Here is a 17,569-nt window from a genome sequence, read left to right on the forward strand (position 1 = left end):
CAAGGAGCAAGCGTCTTTTAATTTCATGGCTGTGTTCACCATCTGCAATGATTTTGGAGCCCAAAAAGATAAAGTTTGACACCGTTTTCACTGTTTCTCCATCTATTTTGCGTGAAGTGATGGTACCGGTTGCCATAATTTTCGTTTTCTGAATGTTGAGCTTTAAGCCAACTTTTTCACTCTCCTTTTTCACTTTCATCAAGAGGCTTTTTAGTTCCTCTTCGCTTTCTGCCATAAGGGTGGTGTCATTTGCATACCTGAGGTTATTGATATCTCTCCTGGCAATCTTGATTCCAGCTTGTGTTTATTCCAGACCAGCGTTTCTCATGATGTACTCTGCATAGAAGTTAAATAAGCAGGGTGGCAATATACAGCCTTGACATACTCCTTTTCCTATTTGGAACCAGTCTGTTGTTCCATGTCCAGTTCTAACTGTTGCTTCCTGACCTGCATACAGATTTCTCAACAAGCAGGTTAGGTGGTCTGGTATTCCCATCTCTTTCAGAATGTTGCACAGTTTATTGTGATCCACACAGTCAAAGGCTTTGGCATAGTCAATAAAGCAGAAATAGATGTTTTTCTGGAACTCTCTTACTTTTTCCATGATCCAGCAGATGTTGGCAATTTGATCTCTGGTTCCTCTGCCTTTTCTAAAACCAGCCTGAACATCAGGAAGGTCACGGTTCACGTATTGCTAAAGCTTGGCTTGGAGGATTTTTGAACATTACTTTACTAGCATGTGAGATGAGTGCAATTGTGCGCTAATTTGAGCATTCTTTCACACTGCCTTTCTTTGGGATTAGAATGAAAACTGACCTTTTCCAGTCCTGTGGCCACTGCTAAGTTTTCCAAATTTGCTGGCATATTGAGTGTAGTACTTTCACAGCATCATCTTTCAGAATTTTTTTTTCAATTTTTATTTTACTTTATTTTACTTTACAATACTGTATTGGTTTCGACATACATTGACATGAATCCATCACGGGTGTACATGCGATCCCAAACATGAACCCCCCTCCCACCTCCCTCCCCACAACATCCCTCTGGGTCATCCCCATGCACCAGCCCCAAGCATGCTGTATCCTGCTTCAGACATAGACTGGTGATTCGATTTTTACATGATAGTGTACATGTTTCAATGCCATTCTCCCAAATCATCCCACCCTCTCCCTCTCCCTCTGAGTCCAAAAGTCCACTCTACACATCTGTGTCTCTTTTGCTGTCTTGCATACAGGGTCATCATTGCCATCTTTCTAAATTCCATATATATGTGTTAGTATACTGTATTGGTGTTTTTCTTTCTGGCTTACTTCACTCTGTATAATCGGCTCCAGTTTCATCCATCTCAACAGAACTGATTCAAATGAATTCTTTTTAACGGCTGAGTAATACTCCATTGTGTATACGTACCACTGTTTTCTTATCCATTCATCTGCTGATGGACATCTAGGTTGTTTCCATGTCCTGGCTATTATAAACAGTGCTGCGATGAACATTGGGGTACATGTGTCTCTTTCAATTCTGGTTTCCTTGGTGTGTATGCCCAGCAGTGGGATTGCTGGGTCATATGACAGTTTTATTTGCAATTTTTTAAGGAATCTCCACACTGTTTTCCATAGTGGTTGCACTAGTTTGCATTCCCACCAACAGTGTAGGAGGGTTCCCTTTTCTCCACACCCTCTCCAGCATTTATTGCTTGCAGATTTTTGGATCGCAGACATTCTGACTGGTGTAAAGTGGTACCTCATTGTGGTTTTGATTTGCATTTCTCTAATAATAAGAGATGTTGAGCATCTTTTCATGTGTTTGTTAGCCATCCATATGTCTTCTTTGGAGAAATGTCTATTAGTTCTTTGGCCAATTTTTTGATTGAGTCGTTTATTTTTCTGGAATTGAGTTGCATAAGTTGCTTGTATATTTTTGAGATTAGTTGTTTGTCAGTTGTTTCATTTGCTATTATTTTCTCCCATTCAGAAGCCTGTCTTTTCACCTTGCTTATATTTTCCTTTGTTGTGCAGAAGCTTTTCATTTTAATTAGATCCCATTTGTTTATTTTTGCCTTTATTTTCAGAATTCTGGGTTGTGGATCATAGAGGCTCCTGCTGTGATTTATGTCGGAGAGTGTTTTGCCTATGTTCTCTAGGAGTTTTATAGTTTCTGGTCTTACATTTAGATCTTTAATCCATTTTGAGTTTATTTTCGTGTGCAGAGTTAGAAAGTGATCTAATTTCATTCTTTTACAAGTGGTTGACCAGTTTACCCAGCACCACTTGTTAAAGAGATTGTCTTTACTCATTTGTATATTTTTGCCTCCTTTGTCAAAGATAAGCTGTCCATAGGTGTGTGGATTTATCTCTGGGCTTTCTATTTTGTTCCATTGATCTATATTTCTGTCTTTGTGCCAGTACCATACTGTCTTGATGACTGTGGCTTTGTAGTAGAGCCTGAAGTCAGGCAAGTTGATTCAAAATGGAGAGATCACAACAGACAACACAGAAATACAGAGGATCATAAGAGACTACTGTCAGCAATTATATGCCAATAAAATGGACAACGTGAAAGAAATGGACAAATTCTTAGAAAAGTACAATATTCCAAAACTGAACCAGGAAGAAATAGAAAATCTTAACAGACCCATCACAAGCACGGAAATTGAAACTGTAATCAGGAATCTTCCAGCAAACAAAAGCCCAGGTCCAGATGGCTTCACAGCTGAATTCTACCAAAAGTTTCGAGAAGAGCTAACACCTATCCTACTCAAACTCTTCCAGAGAATTGCAGAGGAAGGTAAACTTTCAAACTCATTCTATGAGGCCACCATCACCCTAATACCAAAACCTGACAAAGATACTACAAAAAAGGAAAACTACAGGCCAATATCACTGATGAACATAGATGCAAAAATCCTCAATAACATTCTAGCAATTAGAATCCAACAACACATTAAAAAGATCATACACCATGACCAAGTGGGCTTTATCCCAGGGATGCAAGGATTCTTCAAAATCTGCAAATCAATCAATCTAATTCAGCACATTAACAAATAAAAAAAATAAAAGCCATATGATTATCCCAATAGATGCAGAGAAGGCCTTTGACAAAATTCAACATCCATTTATGATAAAAAAAAACTCTCCAGAAAGCAGGAATAGAAGGAACATACCTCAATATAATAAAAGCTATATATGAAAAACCCACAGCAAACATTATCCTCAATGGTGAAAAATTGAAAGCATTTCCCCTAAAGTCAGGAACAAGACAAGGGTGCCAACTTTCACCGCTACTATTCAACATAGTTCTTGAAGTTTTGGCCATAGCAATCAGAACAGAAAAAGAAATAAAAGGAATCCAAATTGGAAAAGAAGAAGTAAAATTCTCATTATTTGCAGATAACATGATCCTCTACATTTAAAACCCTAAAGACTCCACCAGAAAATTACTAGAGATAATTAATGAATATAGTAAAGTTGCAGGATATAAAATCAACACACAGAAATCCCTTGCATTCCTATACATCTTTCAGAATTTGAAATAGCTCAACTGGAATTCCATCACCTCCACTAGCTTTGTTCGTAGTGATGCTTTCTAAGGCCCACTTGACTTCACATTCAAGGGTGTCTGGCTCTAGGTGAGTGATCACACCGTCGTGATTGTCCAGGTCGTGTAGATCTTTTTTGTACAGTTCTTCTGTGTTCATGACACCACTTCTTAATATCGTCTGCTTCTGTTAGCTCCATACCATTTCAGTCCTTTATTGAGCCCATCTTTGCATGAAATGATCCCTTGGTATCTCTAATTTTCTTGAAAATATCTCTAGTCTTTCCCATTCTGTTGTTTTCCTCTATCTCTTTGCATTGATCGCTGAAGAAGGCTTTCTTATCTCTTCTTGCTATTCTCTGGAACTCTGCATTCAGATGCTTATATCTTTGCTTTTCTCCTTTGCTTTTCACCTCTCTTCTTTTCACAGCTATTTGTAAGGCTTCCCCAGACAGCCATTTTGCTTTTTTGCATATCTTTTCCATGGGGATGGTCTTGATCCCTGTCTCCTGTACACTGTCATGAACCTCATTCCATAGTTCATCAGGCACTCTATCAGATCTAGACCCTTAAATCTATTTCTCACTTCCACTGTATAATCATCAGGGATTTGATTTAGGTCATATCTGAATGGTCTAGCAGTTTTCCCTACTTTCTTCAATTTAAGTCTGAATTTGACAATAAGAAGTTCATGATCTGAGCCACAGTCAGCCCCTGGTCTTGTTTTTGTTGACTGTACAGAGCTTCTCCATCTTTGGCTGCAAAGAATATAATCAATCTGACTTCAGTGTTGACCATCTGGTGATGTTCATGTGTAGAGTCTTCTCTTGTGTTGTTGGAAGAGGGTGTTTGCTATGACCAGTGCATTTTCTTGGCAAAACTCTATTACTCTTGCCCTGCTTCATTCCATATTCCAAGGCCAAATTTGCCTGTTACCTCAGGTGTTTCTTGACTTCCTACCTTTGCATTCCAGTCCCCTATAATGAAAAGGACATCTTTTGTGGGTGTTAGTCCTAAAAGTTCTTGTAGGTCTTCATAGAACCGTTCAACTTCAGCTTCTTCAGTGTTACTGGTTGGGGCATAGACTTGGATTACCGTGATATTGAATGGTTTGCCTTGGAGACCAACAGAGATCATTCTGTCATTTTTGAGATTGCATCCAAGTACTGCATTTCAGACTCTTTTGTTGACCATAATGGCTACTCCATTTCTTCTGAGGGATTCCTGCCCGCAATAGTAGATATAATGGTCATCTGAGTAAAATTCACCCATTCCAGTACATTTTAGTTTGCTGATTTCTAGAATGTCGACGTTCACCCTTGCCATTTCTTGTTTGACCACTTCCAATTTCCCTTGATTCATGGACCTGACATTCCAGGTTCCTATGCAGTATTTCTCTATACAGCATCGGACCTTGCCTCTATCACCAGTCACATCTACAGCTCGATATTGTTTTTGCTTTGGCTCCAACCCTTCATTATTTCTGGAGTTATTTCTCCACTAATCTCCAGTAGCATATTGGGCACCTACTGAGCTGGGCAGTTCCTTTTTCAGTATCCTATCATTTTACCTTTTCATACTGTTCATGACCTTCTCAAGGCAAGAATACTGACGTGGTTTTCCATTCCCTTCTCCAGTGGATCACATTCTGTCAGACCTCTTCACCATGACCCGCCCATCTTGGGTTGCCCCATGGGCATGGCTTAGTTTCACTGAGTTAAACAAGGCTGTGGTCCTAGTGTGATCAAATAGACTAATTTTCTGTGAGTATGGTTTCAGTGTGTCTTCCCTCTGATGCTCTCTTGCAACACCTACCATCTTACTTGGGTTTCTCTTACCTTGGGCGTGGGGTATCTCTTCATGGCGGCTCCAGCAAAGCTCAGCCGCTGCTCCTTACCTTGGATGAGGGGTATCTCCTCACCACCGCCCTTCCTGACCTTCAAAGCAGGATGGCTCCTCTAGGCCCTCCTGCACCCGCGCAGCCACCACTCCTTGGACGAGGGGTTGTTCTTTCTGGCCGCCACCCCTGGCCTTGGATTCAGGGTGGCTCCTCTCAGTCACTGCCCCTGGCCTCGGATGCAGGGTGGCTGCTCTCAGCCACCATCCCTGGCCTCAGACGCGGGGTGGCTCCTCTAGGCCATTGACCCTGACCTGGGATGCAGGGTAGCTTCTCTAGGCTGTTCTTGTGCTGTTGCAGCCTGGCACTCTCAGCCACTGCCCCTGACCTCGGACGTGGGGTAGCTCCTCTCAGCCATGCTTAGCTTGTGGGTCGCAGCCGCCTGGTAGATGAATGGGGATTCCTAAATTATAGGAATTTAACATTCAATTCCAAGTTATTTGCATTGCTTTGAAGTTCCCCTGACAGTAATGTTTGATAATCTTGGGAAGTCTTGCGTGGAGAATGTGAAATATAATTACAATATACAACAAAGAGGAGTGTAGTCTGTCCAATATTTACTCCTTTGCTGATAGCGATGCTGAGAGAGCTCAGCATCCTATTTAGGATGCACGTGTTCAGGAGACCTGAATAATAACTTGCATGTTATGAGAAAGCTCAATTGACAGGTGGATTTCTTCAGTTCAGTATAGTTCAGTCGCTCATTCGTGTCTGACTCTTTGCGACCCCATGAATCGCAGCACGCCAGGCCTCCCTGTCCATCACCAACTCCAGGAGTTCACCAAGACTTGGGTCCATCGAGTCAGTGATACCATCCAGCCATCTCATCCCCTGTCGTCCCCTTCTCCTCCTGCCCCCAATCCCTCCCAGCATCAGAGTCTTTTCCAATGAGTCAACCCTTTGCATAAGGTGACCAAAGTACTGGAGTTTCAGCTTTAGCATCATTCCTTCCAAAGAAATCCCAGGGTTGATCTCCTTCAGAATGGACTGGTTGGATCTCCTTGCAGTTCAAGGGACTTTCAAGAGTCTTCTCCAACACCACAGCTCAAAAGCATCAATTCTTCGGTGTTCAGTCTTCTCCACAGTCCAACTCTCACATCCATACATGACTACTGGAAAAACCATAGCCTTGACTAGACGGACCTTAGTCGGCAAATTAATATCTCTGCTTTTGAATATGCTACCTAGGCTGCTCATAACTTTTCTTCCAAGGAGTAAGTGTCTTTGAATTTCATGGCTGCGGTCATCGTCTGCAGTGATTTGGGAGTCCCCCAAAAAATAAAGTCTGACACTGTTTCCACTGTTTTTCCATCTATTTCCCATGAAGTGATGGGACCAGATGCCATGATCTTCGTTGATCTTTTTGAATGTTGAGCTTTATGCAACTTTTTCACTCTCCTCTTTTACTTTCATCAAGAGGCTTTTTAGTTCCTCTGCACTTTCTGCCATAAGGGTGCTGTCATCTGCATATCTGAGGTTATTGATATCTCTCCTGGCAATCTTGATTCCAGCTTGTGTTTCTTCCAGTCCAGCGTTTCTCATGCTGTACTCTGCATAGAAGTTAAATAAGCAGGGTGGCAATATACAGCCTTGACGTACTCCTTTTCCTATTTGGAACCAGTCTGTTGTTCCATGTCCAGTTCTGACTGTTGCTTCCTAACCTGCATACAGATTTCTCAAGAGGCAGGTCAGGTGGTCTGGTATTCCCATTTTTTGAAGAATTTTCCACAGTTTATTGTGATCCACACAGTCAAAGGCTTTGGCATAGTCAATAAAGCAAACATACATTTTTTTCTGGAACTCTCTTACTTTTTCCATGATCCAGCGGATGTTGGCAATTTGATCTCTGGTTCCTCTGCCTTTGCTAAAACCAGCCTGAACATCAGGAAGTTCATGGTTCACGAAGCCTGGCTTGGAGAATTTTGAGCATTACTTTACTAACATGTGAGATGAGTGCAGTTGTGTGGTAGTTTGAGCATTCTTTGGCATTGCCTTTCTTAGACATGGACAAAAATATTCATACATACACACATGCACCTCTTCTAAATATATGAGAAAATGTTGACTTAAGTAAGTTAGATACATTAGGTTGTATTTGTATATGAAACCTGAAACAGAATGGTTCTAATTTCATTGTTTTGTACTGTCTTTTTCTAAAAAAATTTCCTAATTTAAAACAACATATGTTTTGTTTCAAACCTCTGTCTTGTGGGTTCTTTCAGAGTCCTCAAAATTGAATGAGGACAAAGAAGTTTCTATACCAACTTTTCAATTACCTCTTCTAATAGCATGTGTCCAAATTATATAGAAATTTTGAAATTTCTGCTGAGTGGAGGTTTCTTTGGTATTATTTTTAAGCTGTAGTTTCTCCATATCTAAAGAGAAATCTTAACATATTATCAGTGCACTCTGTTTAGAAGTGCTTCAAGAATGCTAAAGACAAACTATATATTTTTAAAAGTAGAAACTAGATTTTCATTTCTAGAGGTGGAGCTGATTTTCAATATTTAGGCATTATTAATAATTTATTTTGTTTCAATTCTCTATATAAGTGAGAATATTACACAACATTATTCATATTCAACAAGGTAGATTTTCTCTAGACATCTGTTGCAATGCTTCCATATTTACAATCAGTCTAGTACAAAGATATTTATAGTTCACTTGATTATTTTCATTATTCTGTTTTGTCATATATGTGCTTTAGATAAATTTTCCATGTATGAAGATAACTTTTAAAATAGTGCATCCATATATCAGAATAAGAGTGTTACCAAGGAGTAAGAAAAAAGAATTAAAAAAATGACTAGGTGGTGGGAATGTGGGTGATTTTAACAAAACCTTCCACTGATTAACACTGTTTAGATACCAAGTGATACTTTTTATTTTGCTATATCTTGAAAAGGTGTACCCTACTCCAGGAAAAAGCAGATAACTCAAATAAAATATAATTATATGAATTATAGACACACTGGAATGAGTTAAAAATTATCTCTCCTTTAAAAAAAATGATCAAAATCATGAGTGAAACTTCATGAATGGTCACTTAGATATATTATATCTCAATAATTGAGGTAAAATTTACCAAAACAAAACATATTAAATTAGAACAAAGTAGCTTGACCTTCACTTTTCACTTTCATGCATTGGAGAAGGAAATGGCAACCCACTCCAGTGTTCTTGCCTAGAGAATCCCACGGACGGGGGAGCCTGGTGGGCTGCTGTCTATGGGGTCGCATAGAGTCAGACATGACTGAAGTGACTTAGCAGTAGCAGCAGCAGCTTCTCTATAAATGCAATATATGTCAAACAAGATTCCCCAGGACAATTAACACCCCAAACCACAAAGGTAGCCATTTAAAAAAATGTATTATTTTAAAACTGAGAATATCATTGACTGAGATTCAGTGACTGTGGTAAATTGTTTATAATGGATAAAAAAAAGAACAGATGGTACATATGTGGAGGCACTGTTGTTGATGAACAGCACACAGGTCCTAATAGTGAAAGCAGGTAATGCAAGCAGTGAAATCTAATTACAGTCAAGAATGATAATGGGCATCTCATTGTAGCTCTGATTCGTTTTTCTCTAATAATGAGTGATGTTGAGCATCTTTTCATGGGCTTGTTAGCCATCTGTATGTCTTCTTTGGAGAAATCTCTTCAGGTTCCTTTTCCACTTTTTGATTAGGTTGTTTGCTTTTCTAATATTGAGTTGTATGAATTGCTTATATATTTTGGAAATTAATTCTTTATCAGTTGTTTCCTTTGTTATTATTTTCTCTGATTCTGAGGGTTGTCTTTTTGCCTCATTTGTAGTTTTCCTTGTGTGCAAAAGCTTTTAAGTTTAATTAGGTCCCACTTGTTTATTTATTTATTTTTTTTCTCATTGCTCTAAGAGTTGGGTCATAGAAGACCTTGCTTTGATTTATGTCATCGAATGTTCTGTCTATGTTCTCCTCTAAGTGTTTAGTACTTTCTGGTCTTATATTTAGGTCTTTAATCCATTCTGAGTTTAACTTTATGTATGGTGTTAACTAGTGATATAATTTAATTCTTTTACACGTAGCTGTCCAATTTTCCCAGCACCACTTATTGAAGAGGCTCTTTGTCCCACTGTATATTCTTGCCTCCTTTATGAAAAATAAGGTACCTATAGATGCATGTGTTTATCTCTGAGTTCTTTAACTTGTTCCATTGATCTATATTTCTGTTTTTGTGCCAGTACCATACTGTGTTGATGACTGTAGGTTTGTAGAATAATCTGAAGTCAGGAAGGTTGATTCTTCCAGCTCCATTCTTTCTCAACACTGCTTTGGCTATTTGGGTTTTTTTGTGTTTCCATATGAATTGTGAAATTTTTTGTTCTAATTCTGTGAAAAATGCCATTGGTAATTTGATAGGGATTGCATTGAATCTGTAGATTGCATTTGATAGTATAATCATTTTCACAGTATTGAGTCTTACTATCCAGAAACATGGAATATCTATCCATCTGTTTATGTCATCTTTGATTTCTTTCATCCAGTCAGGATGCCATCATCAAAAAGTCTACAAACAATAATTGCTGGAGAGGGTGTGGAGAAAAGGGAACACTCTTGCACTGCTGGTGATAATGTAAACTGATACAGCCACTATGGAAGACGGTATGGAGACTCCTTAAAAAGCTAAGAATAAAACCAACATATGACCCAGCAATCCCACTCCTAGGCATTTATCCTGAGGAAACCAAAACTGAAAAAGACACATGTACCCCAATGTTTATTGCAGCACTATTTGCAGTAGCTAGAACATGTAAGCAGCTTAGATGTCCATCAACAGATGAATGGATAAAGAAGCTGTGGTACATATATACAACAGAATACTATAAAAAGGCTATAAAAGGAACACAGCTATAAAAAAAACAACACATTTGAATCAGTTCTAATGAGATGTGTGAAGCTACAGCCTATTGTACAAAGTGAGTTAAGTCAGAAAGATAAATATAAACATCATATACTGACATATATATGGAATTGCCGGGGGCCAACGTGAGGAATTCTGCCCATGGCAAAAGTCATGAGGAAGGAGGCTAGGCATATGCAAAGGCATGATCAAGCCTCAGGAAACCCCCTGTTCCCGAGCATCTACCTCCAAAACCAGAGTCTATCTACTTTACTGTTTCATGCTCTCGCCTACACCTCTGACTTTATGGGGGACTGTTTCCCACTGGTTCTCTTGGAGAAGGAGTTAACTTGCAGCTCCAAGTCAATAAAAATTCCTGAGCGTGACAAGAGTGTTTCACCTTACAGACTCCTCTGAAGGTTATCTAGCCTGCCTGTATAGGTTTGTCCGGCCACATGTGATTTTTTACAGCCTCCTAACCATGAGAGGCATGAGATGTTTTAGACTTAATAAGGCAAATTCTTTGGAAAGTTAGAAATTATTAGCATAGTGGGTTGGTTAGGAATTATATTGGTGAAGGGTTTTTCATTTGTTGTGCCAATAATTGCTGCTAATTCCCTGCCCTGGGTGTGACAGGTTTGTCTCAGGTCAAACCTCTCTGCTGACAGACTAGCTTGTGTGACAGGATTATCCATATTCCATGATTGTTTACTACCTCTCAGCCATAAACAGCACAGAGACTTTTGGAGTATTTTGAAAGTCTTAATTAGCATAGGGCTTTTCTCATTGTTGAATCAATGATTGCCACCAGGCCTCCATATCTTTAGGCACCTGGGAATATATTAATCAATGAATTTGGAATATAGAAAAGGAAATATAGTAGTTTTTAAGGTTAGCAATACTAGACTTTTTGAGTTAATGAATTTTCTCTTTTGTAATAGATCACTGTACTTTGTTAGAAATCACTGTGTCCTTGCTATGTAAAAATGTAACTTTATCACTATCTTAAAACTAAATAGATCTTAAGGGGAGCATTGGTGAAAGGATTTTCATTTGTTGGGCTAATGTTTGCTGCTAAATCTCCATATTCCCTGACCTTATAATGAATATAACTAGCATGTAGGAGAAATAAGTATTAACCTTTAAGATTAATCATGTTAACCTTGGGTTAAATAAATTCCTTTCTTGATTGTAACTCACTACACCCTCACCCTATAGGAATGCAACTTTATTTGGAGGGTGGTGCCTGGCTTAAGAAAAAACACCCTTGGAAAAAATAAGTTTTTTGGTTATCAGAAAGAAAGGGTTGTAAAATGTCAGCAGGTCTCATGGCCAGAAGATGATGTAAAACCCCTAAGACCTTTTTTTTTTGTACATTTATGTGAAGCACCTGATTTTGATAAAGGTCAGGACTGCTGACCCCCGCATGACTCTGTATTTATCCCTATGTGTAACAAAAGGTATATAAGTAAACCTAAAAAATAAAGAAATGGGATCAGTTTCCCGAAAGACTGATTCTCCCACCTCGTTTCTTTCTTGCTCCCCATTTTTCTGCCTGAATTTCCATCTGGAGCATGGATGCTATTCCACGTAAACCAAGTTATTCAGCCTCTTTTTCTCCACTAATTTTCCTACTACACTATCCATTTCTAACATCTCTCTATATCTGTAATTAAATATGTATTTTTCCAAGAACACCGACTCCGTCCCCACCTTTGAATCACCCTAGATCCACTGGGGCTGGACCCCGGCATGGACTGAATAGATGGCACTGATAAATTTATTTTCAGGGCAACAATGGAGAAACAGACATAGAGAACAGACCTATGGACACAGTTGGAGGAGAGGAGGGAGACGGGGAGTTGTTTGGTGAGAGTAACATAGAAATTACACTACCATATGTGAAATAGATAGCCAATAAGAATTTGCTGTATAACACAGAGAAGACAATTAGGGACTCTAGGACAGGATGAAGGGTGGGATGGGGAGGGAAATGGCAGGGAGGTCTGCGAGGGAAGGGACATGGTTGTATCTATGGCTGATTCTTGTTGATGTATGATAGAAAACCACAAAATTCTGAAAGAAAATATTCTTCAATAGAAAAATTAAAAAGAAAGAATGATAGTGTAAAACAGAGAAGGATTTTAAAGGTGATATGTAAGAGTGACCTGTAGGTAACATGATCACAAGCACCAGGGAATCCCAAATTCAGACAGAAGTGTTGTGTTCAGTTCAGTTCTGTTCACTCACTCAGTCATGTCCAACACTTTGCGACCCCATGAATCGCAGCACACCAGGCCTCCCTGTCCATCACCATCTCCTGGAGTTCACTCAGACTCACGTCTATCAAGTCCGTGATGCCATCCAGATATCTCATCCTTGGTCGTCCCTTTCACCTCCTGCCCCCAATTCCTCCCAGCATCAGAGTCTTTTCCAATGAGTCAACACTTCGCATGAGGTGACCAAAGTACTGCAGTTTCAGCTTTAGCATAATTCCTTCCAAAGAAATCCCAGGGTTGGTCTCCTTCAGAATGGACTGGTTGGATATCCTTGTAGTCAAAGGGACTCTCAAGATTCTTCTCCAACACCACAGTTCAAAAGCATCAATTCTTTGGTGTTCAGCCTTCTCCACAGTCCAACTCTCACATCCATACATGACCACAGGAAAAACCATAGCCTTGACTAGACGGACCTTAGTCGGCAAAGTAATGTCTCTGCTTTTGAATATACTATCTAGGTTGGTCATAACTTTTCTTCCAAGGAGTAAGCATCTTTTAATTTCATGGCTGCAGCCACCATCTGCAGTGGTTTTGGAGCCCAAAAAAATAAAGTCTGACACTGTTTCCACTGTTTCTCCATCTATTTCCCATGAAGTGATGAGACCAGATGCCATGATCTTTGTTTTCTGAATGTTGAGCTTTAAGCCAACTTTTTCACTCTCCACTTTCACTTTCATCAAGAGGCTTTTTAGTTCCTCTTCACTTTCTGCCATAAGGGTGGTGTCATCTGCATATGTGAGGTTATTAATATGTCTCCCAGCAATCTTGATTCCAGCTTGTGTTTCTTCCATTCCAGCGTTTCTCATGATGTACTCTACATAGAAGTTAAATAAGCAGGGTGGCAATATACAGCCTTGACGTACTTGTTTTCCTATTTGGAACCAGTCTGTTCCATGTTCAGCTCTAACTGTTGCTTCCTGTCCTGCATACAGATTTCTCAAGAGGCAGGTTAGGTGGTCTGGTATTCCCATCTCTCTCAGAATTTTCCAGTTTCTTGTGGTGCACACAGTCAAAGGCTTTGGCATAGTCAATAAAGCAAACATACATTTTTTTCTGGAACTCTCTTACTTTTTCCATGAACCAGCAGATGTTGGCAATTTGATCTCTGGTTCCTCTGCCTTTTCTAAAACCAGCTTGAACATCAGGGAGTTCATGGTTCATGTATTGCTAAAGTCTGGCTTGGAGAATTTTGAGCATTATTTTACTAGCATGTGTGATGAGTGCATTTGTGCGGTAGTTTGAGCATTCTTTTACATTGCCTTTCTTTGGGATTGGAATGAAAACTAACCTTTTCCAGTCCTGTGCCACTGCTGATTTTTCCAAATTTGCTAGCATATTGAGTGCAGCACTTTCACAGCATCATCTTCCAGGATTTGAAACAGCTCAACTGGAATTCCATCACCTCCACTAGCTTTGTTTGTAGTGATGCTTTCTAAGGCCCACTTGACTTCACATTCCAAGATGCCTGGCTCTAGATTAGTGATCACATCATCATGATTATCTGGGTCGTGAAGATATTTTTTATACAGTTCTTCTGTGTATTCTTGCCACCTCTTTTTAATAATACCTTCTGCTTCTGCTAGGTCCATACTATTTCTGTCCTTTATCGAGCCCATCTTTGCATGAAATGTTCCCTTGGTATCTTTAATTTTCTTGAAGAGATCTCTAGTCTTTCTCATTCTGTTGTTTTCCTCTATCTCTTTGCATTGATCACTGAAGAAGACTTTTTCTTATCTCTTTTTGCTATTCTTTGGAACTCTGCATTCAGAAGCTTATATCTTTGCTTTTCTAGTTTGCTTTTTGCCACTCTTCTTTTCACAGCTATTTGTAAGGTAGCCCCAGACAGCCATTTTGCCTTTTTTCATTTCTTTTCCATGGGGATTGTCTTGATCCCTGTCTCCTGTACAATGTCACAAACCTCATTCCATAGTTCATCAGGCACTCTATCAATCAGATCTAGGCCCTTAAATCTATTTCTCACTTCCACTGTATAAACATAAGGGATTTGATTTAGGTCATACATGAATGGTCTTGCAGTTTTCCCTACTTTCTTCAATTTAAGTCTGAATTTGACAATAAGGAGTTCATGAACTGAGCCACAGTCAGCTCCTGGTCTTGTTTTTGTTGACTGTATAGAGCTTCTCCATCTTTGGCTGCAAAGTATATAATCAATCTGACTTCAGTGTTGACCATCTGGTGATGTTCATGTGTAGAGTCTTCTCTTGTGTTGTTGGAAGAGGGTGTTTGCTATGACCAGTGCATTTTCTTGGCAAAACTCTATTAGTCTTTGACTTGCTTCATTCTGCATACCAAGGGCAAATTTGCCCTTTACTCCAGGTGTTTCTTCACCTCCTACTTTTGCATTCCAGTCCCCTATAATGAAAAAGACATCTTTTTGAGGTGTTAGTTCTAAAAGATCTGGTAGGTCTTCATAAAACTGTTCAACTTCAGTTTCTTCTGCATTACTGGTTGGGGCACAGACTTGGATAACTGTGATATCGAATGATTTGCCTTGGAGATGAACAGAGATCATTCTGTCATTTTTGAGATTGCATCCAAGTACTGCATTTCAGACTCTTTTGTTGATCATAATGGCTACTCCATTTCTTCTGAGGGATTCCTGCCCGCAGTAGTAGATATAATGGTCATCTGAGTGAAATTCACCCATTCCAGTCCATTTAGTTTGCTGATTCCTAGAATGTCGACGTTCACCCTTACCATCTCTTGTTTGACCACTTTCAATTTGCCTTGATTCGTGGACCTGACATTCCAGGTTCCTATGCAATATTGCTCTTTACAGCATTGGATCTTGCTTCTATCACCAGTCACATCCACAACTGGGTATTGTTTTTGCTTTGCCTCCATCCCTTCATTCTTTCTGGAGTTATTTCTCCACTGATCTCCAGTAGCATACTGGGCACCTAATGACCTGAGGAGTTCCTCTTTCAGTATCCTATCATTTTGCCTTTTCATACTGTTCATGGGGTTCTCAAGGCAAGAATACTGAAGTGGCTTGCCATTCCCTTCTCCAGTGGACCACATTCTGTCAGGCCTCACCACTCATCTTTGGTTGCCCCACAGGCATGGCTTGGTTTCATTGAGTTAGACAAGGCTGTGGTCCTAGTGTGATTAGATTGACTAGTTTTCTGTGAGTATGGTTTCAGTGTTTCTGCCATCTGATACCCTCTTGCAACACTTACCACCTTACTTGGGTTTCTCTTACCTTGACGAGGGGTATCTCTTCACGGCTGCTCCAGCAAAGCACAGCTGCTGCTCCTTATCTTGACTGAGGGGTGCTTATCAGCACCATTCCTGACCTTCACAGTTGGATAGGTCCTCTAGGCCGTCCTGTGCCTGGGCAGCCACCACTCCTCAGGTTTCTCCTCCCTGCAGCCGGCCCTGGCCTCGGGCTCTGGGTGGCTCCTCAGGGTCACTGCCCCTGGCCTCGGGCAGGAAGTGGCTTGTGGCTTCTCCTGGCCGTCCCTGATCTTGGACTTTGGGTGTCTCCTCCCGGCCACCACTTGCCTCAGACACAGGGTAGCTCCTCCCGGCCGCCACCCTGACCCCGGACCCAGGGTGCCTCCTCCCGGCTGCCACTGACCTCGGACGCAGTGTAGCTCCTCTCGGCCGTTCCCATGCCATTGCAGCCTGGCACTCTAGGCCACTGCCCCTGACCTCGGATGTGGGGTAGCTCCTCTCCGCCATGCTCTGCTCAGTGAGCCAGCTCGCAGCTGCCTACGCTTAGTGTAGCAGAGGTTAACATACTGTTTTATGGGAATTAACACTGACAGTCTATAGATATTTTGAAGAGAAGGATCCTAGGTCCAGAATTATATAGGATATTAAATTATCAAAAGAAGTATTTAAGGATGACAATCTTTAATTTAACCAGTCTAGGGTACTTAAAAAGCCTCAGTTCAGTTCAGCTCAGTCTCTCAGTCCTGTCCGACTCTTTGCGATCCCATGGACTGAAGCAAGCCAGGCCTCCCTGTCCATCACCAACTCCCAGAGCCTACCCAAACTCATGTCCATTGAGTCAGGGATGCCATTCAACCACTTCATCCTCTACTATCCCCTTCTCCTCCTGCCCTCAATCTTTCCCAGCATCAGGGTCTTTCCAATGAGTCAGCTCTTCACATCAAGTGGCCAAAGTATTGGAGTTTCAGCTTCAACATCAGTCCTTCCAAAGAACACCCAGGACTGATCTCCTTTAAGATGGACTGTTTGGATCTTCTTGGTGTCCAAGAGGCTCTAAAAAGCCTTCTCCAACACCACTGTTCAAAAGCATCAGTTCTTTGGTGCTCAGCTTTCTTTAGAGCTTGGTAATGTTGATGTAGTGAAGTTAACTTGTAATCATAGCATTGAGTCACAACCAGAAAGGTAGATAGGGCAGAAGTATATATTGTTTAATAATCTCTTATCAGGATAGCTCATAATTTGAGTTATTGTTTAGTTGCTTAGTCGTGTCTCACTCTTTGTGACCCCATGGACTGCAGCTGGCTAGGCTCCTCTGACAATGAGATTTCCCAGGGAAGAATACTGGAGTGGTCTGCCATTTCCTTCTCAATTGGATCTTCTTAACCCAGAGATCAAACCCATATCTCCTGCGTTGTCAGAAGAGTTATTTATCCATGCCCCGCCAGGTAACCCCATAATTTGAGTAACCTGCTGTACTTAATTTTCAAAGAGAACCTATAGTTGAGTGGATGTCTCAAATTTAACTGTCTGGAAAATCATGTACACTACCTAAGCTGAGTGCTGAAGAACTGATGCTTTTGAACTGTAGTGTTGGATAAGACTCTTGAGAGTCCCCTGGACTGCAAGGAGATCAACCCAATCAATCCTAAAGGAAATCAATCTTGAATTTTTATTGGAAAGACTGATGCTGAAGCTGAAGCTCCAATACTTTGGCCACTTGATGTGAAGAGCTGACTCATTAGAGAAGACCCTGATGCTGGGAAATATTGAAGAC

The sequence above is a fragment of the Budorcas taxicolor genome, chromosome 15 (assembly GCF_023091745.1).
Source record: "Budorcas taxicolor isolate Tak-1 chromosome 15, Takin1.1, whole genome shotgun sequence".
In the NCBI taxonomy this organism is placed as follows: Eukaryota; Metazoa; Chordata; class Mammalia; order Artiodactyla; family Bovidae; genus Budorcas; species Budorcas taxicolor.